Source organism: Tasmannia lanceolata, unplaced genomic scaffold, assembly GCF_043159265.1.
Source record: "Tasmannia lanceolata isolate RefF3 unplaced genomic scaffold, GAP_Taslan_0.1 ptg000018l, whole genome shotgun sequence".
NCBI classification, from domain to species: domain Eukaryota; kingdom Viridiplantae; phylum Streptophyta; class Magnoliopsida; order Canellales; family Winteraceae; genus Tasmannia; species Tasmannia lanceolata.
Genome location: NW_027518695.1, coordinates 64,399,021 through 64,403,467, shown reverse-complemented (window position 1 = coordinate 64,403,467; position 4,447 = coordinate 64,399,021). Strand labels below are relative to the sequence as shown.

General features: G+C 38.2%; 1 long non-coding RNA gene across 1 annotated transcript; it reads right to left on the bottom strand.

Annotated features, from left to right (window-relative positions):
* Positions 1-1,790: 1,790 nt before the first annotated feature.
* Positions 1,791-3,936, bottom strand: LOC143851829 (uncharacterized). Its single transcript, XR_013236522.1, has 3 exons — positions 3,383-3,936; positions 2,256-3,234; positions 1,791-2,120 (listed from the first exon to the last, which is right to left on the bottom strand). It is a non-coding gene; the product is annotated as an uncharacterized LOC143851829 (long non-coding RNA).
* Positions 3,937-4,447: the final 511 nt, after the last annotated feature.

Genomic DNA, 4,447 nt, shown 5'->3' with positions numbered 1-4,447 from the left:
TGGGTTTTACTAACAATAAGATTGAAAGGTTGCCCAGAAATTGTGATACAAAGAGTGTGATGGCTTCAAAGTCTTATTACTTCCATGGTAAAAAGGTGGAATTTGACGAACATATTGGCTAGGTAGCAGATGTTTCAAAATGTTACTGCTCAAATTAAGTTCAGATGTTGGTATTCATTGCCATCCATGGCCGCATTTCTATATAAATCAGTTCATATGATTATACTGTGTCAAAAGCAGGTCATCCATACAGGTATGATGGTCCTGTTCGACCGTTTAATTCACTTTCAGCAGAACAGGAAATAGTAAAGATTCCATATGGGAAATCAAGTTGTGCTGCTGCAAAAGTTGTTATTAATTTGGATTTATCAAGCTCTATGGATGGGGAAATTTTCTGTCTTTCCATCTGCTTGAGTCACCTTTATTATAGGGCTCTATGGGGACTGTATGTCAAAAAAAAAACAAAAAACAAAGATGGAACTGTGTATGCTTCTAAAAAGTGTCAAAGAAGTATGTATAAAAAAAAAATGTCTACAGAAATATGGACTGCATGTACTTGAGCAAAGTGATAGGAGAGTCCCTAGATAGAGGCCTTTCTAGTCACTTGAAAAAAAAAAAAAAAAAAACCAACACATATGGCCGTGATATTCTTCACTTGCAGCTTTTAATAGAGGCCTTCCTGGTTACTTGCAAAAAATAATAATAATAATAATAATAATAATAAAGAGAACAAAAGAAAGAAAGAAAGAAACGCCATGATATTCTTCACTTGCAGCTTTTGTTTGTCGAACATGAAACCCAAGATCATTTGAGGGTTCATATAACTGATGCTAAAAAAAGATGGGAAGTTCCCTACAACTAGCTTCCGAAAGAAAGAAGCTCCCTCTTTGACGCAAAGGCACTAAAAAAATCGGCGATGTAGGAATCCTGATTTTTACATAAAGAATCAGCTCCTCACTAATGCGCCCACTATATTGCCATCAGATTTGACGATTTTAGTGAGGTTTGCGTTGAAAATCCTTCCAACAATACGTTTCTACCAATTCCCTCCAACTCTTGGAGCAAATTAAGAAGCAGAAATTTGCTCCAATTTCTGTTCGTGAAAAAAATTATTGAAGTGTTAAAAAAAAAACACTTGAGGCTACCATGATTTTCCTGAATTGGCTTCAATTCTCAGTTTTCATCACTATTAGTAAATGATCTCAACTCCTTCATTATCTTCAATTTGGTTGTTCATGTCTAAATGTTATGTCAACTAAATTTTGAAAAGGTTCTACTCTCTGATACAGCAATCTAAGTGCTTGTATTAAAATCTTTAATAATACAAGGTCATTAGAATTGGCACAGATCTCATCATCTGCATGTTAAGTATTTGAAGGAACTTATGAGAAGGGTCATCTACTGTTGGGCAGATTCAATGGAATGTTATAGTTGTTTAAAGGACCTAGACTCCGATGAAGAAAATGGTTACAATCTTAAAGCCCATTCCATCAACCGTTCATTATCAGTGGAAGATTATCACTTCTTCATGTTTGGTCATTTCAAGAATGCATGTTTGGCCATCTAAAGAATCCAACAAGATCTGAATGATCTGATTCAACTTTACTTCCAAAGAAGTATACCAAGTAAATCTTGGGGTTTGGATCGACCTCCAAAGAGTAGTCGACCAAGGCGTTTGGACCGACCTCTAAAGAGTAGTCATCCAAAAATGAATCTTAGCGCTTGGACCGACCTCCAAAGAGTAGTCGACCATAAGGTTTGGACCGACCTCCAAAGAGTGGTCGACCAAAAATGAATCTTAGCGCTTGGACCGACCTCCAAAGAGTAGTCGGCCAAGGCGTTTGGACCGACCTCCAAAGAGTAATTGACCAAAAAATGAATCTTAGCGCTTGGACCGACCTCCAAAGGGTAGTCGACCAAATTGATGGATCTTGGAAAATAGTGGCGTTGGACCGACCTCCAAAGAGTAGTTGACCAAAGTCAATCCTGGCATTTGAACCGACCTCCAAAGAGTAGTCGACCAAAGTCAATCCTGGCGTTTGAACCGACCTACGAAGAGTAGTTGGCCAAATCCTTTTGCTCTGACATGGCACGAATCAGTTAGTTTGAACGGCCTTTACCTGAAAACAAATTATGTGAAAAGAATCAGACATAAGGTCAACCTATTATGCCAAAAAAATTAAAAAAATAAAAAAAGAAAGAAAGACAGAAGAGGCCATATAATCAATACAAAAGAAAGGAAGATTTAATCTGACAAAAGCTGTGGCTTCTCCGGAAACACGTGCGCAAGATCATCAGGTTTCTCAAGAGGCTCCTGAGAGACAAAACTGAATCTACCAGGCAGGGCAGGAGAGGAGTCTTATGTGGCATCCTCATCTGATGCAGTTACTCAGATTGAGAAAGCCATCAATAGGCTTGGAGAGCCAACCGATTTGTATGCAAACAAACCTTTGGAATCTTCAAGCTTTACTCCCCAAGACCCAATGGTCAGTGGGCTCATCAATGCCATCTTCACAAGACGCCAACACTCAATAGTTTTCTGGCCAGTGAACCACTCCACAATTTCATGATAGTGGTGTTCCCAAGCACAAAGCAAATATGTCAAAAAAATAAATAAATAAATAAAGTACTGGCTTCAAAAATGAAGCCAGATGAGAAGCATCACAGTATTTTTCTGCATAGCCATACTGTTTCAGTGTAGCCACTTGGCCCAAGAAATTATTCAGATCTAACAAACCTCCCATCCTCAGAAAGGAATTATCATCCTCAAATATTGAGATTGGAATTTCGTTTGAATTTAGGTGATTCACAGTAAGAATGGAAAATCGAACTGAAGGAAATTGCCAAGGTGATGCTATTCAGCACTTGAGCAAACTTTCCTTGCAAAACAAGGACTTGATAGATGGGTAAACGAAATTATCTGGGAACGAAGTGAACTATTCCCAGTACAAAATTGATTTTTGATCTTCAAGATGATCAAAGGCTTTTTGAGATTTTAGATAACGAGGATGGAAATTCTCTCAACAATCAAAATCTCAGGCGAAAAGATGTGCAGTTGTGCATTCAGTACCCGCTCTCAGAATGCAGACAATAAATCCGCAAGATGAGCAATAAATATATTGCTAATTTTCATAGATCAAAACCTCTATGGTACCCACACAACTACGAAGTTGCTGCCAAGGGATAGGGAAAACTCTAACCAGATGGCTCATCATCATACTTTCATTATTCAACCTGGTGATAACAAAGAAAAATACAATCAGGGAGCATATAAACTGATTGGGAGATTCTCACATCTAAAATCAAGGATCGTAAAGATTGGGATGACAAAGTATTTCCCTGATCCTTAAGATAAGAAGCCAGAGAAGGGGTGAACTCTCACATGAGAAGGATTCAACTTGCATTAGACTTCCCCAAGCAGATCGCCATCCAGAGCTTGCAATATACTTGAGATTAGAGCTCTTGGAAGGGGTGGTGGCTTATCACAGTGGACCTTTTGAACAATTGACCTCTGCACAAGCCAAATACCTTTAACTTCAAATTCCTGATAAAGCCTTATCACTGCTTATGAGTGTGGGCTACAATGAGATGGCAGCAAAAAGAGCATTGATAAGAAGGATTGAGAACAAAGACAAGGGATCAAAGGACATGAAAGACAACCACAATGAAGTTGAACAAAACATATTTGAGCAGAAAAGAAGGGGCACTTGAAAATGTATTTTAACAAGATGCAACTTCTGCTGATCAGGCCGGTGCTAACCAGTTCCTAAAGAGAGCTATAAAAAGAGTTCCTAAAGGAAAGGCTGCACAGAAGGTGGTTAAGGTTATAAGCAGTGATGACAAGGAAACTGAGAAGAAAGTGGAGCGTCAAGAAGTCTGCTCATACAGGCTAGATAAAAAAAGAGGCTTCCTTTGTAATGTAGAGTTTCTTCTTGATAAAAAGGACAAGAAAAAAACATATACCATGATGTATATAGCTTTACATGAAGATGAGTTGCAGGGATTTCTGATTCTTCCAAACCCTTATATTTAAGTAGCAACAAAAGAAGTGGCAATCAGAAAAACGTCTCTGCAGAGATGGCCCAGAAAACAGGAAGATTCATCACATATTTCCAATGATGAAATCAAACATTCAAGTCTGCAAACAAAGAAACTACAATCCTTGCAGAGGCCAGCCTCTGAAGAGAAAAGGGTCTCTAATAAAGAAAGGGAAGGGAAGAAGATCTACAATCAGAAGAAGAAAACATGCAATATATAAAAAAATTGTTGCAGTGGAAAGAGGACTCTCAGGACTCCAATTTTTCCATGATTTGGACTCCTAATTTCCCTCAAATAAATTCCCATCCAATGACTGTTGCATACGGTTCCCTCTTCATGTCTATCTTATCAAGATATCCTTGAAATTTTGGATTTGAAGAGAGTAATAAACTTCCTGTTGTCATTTAAA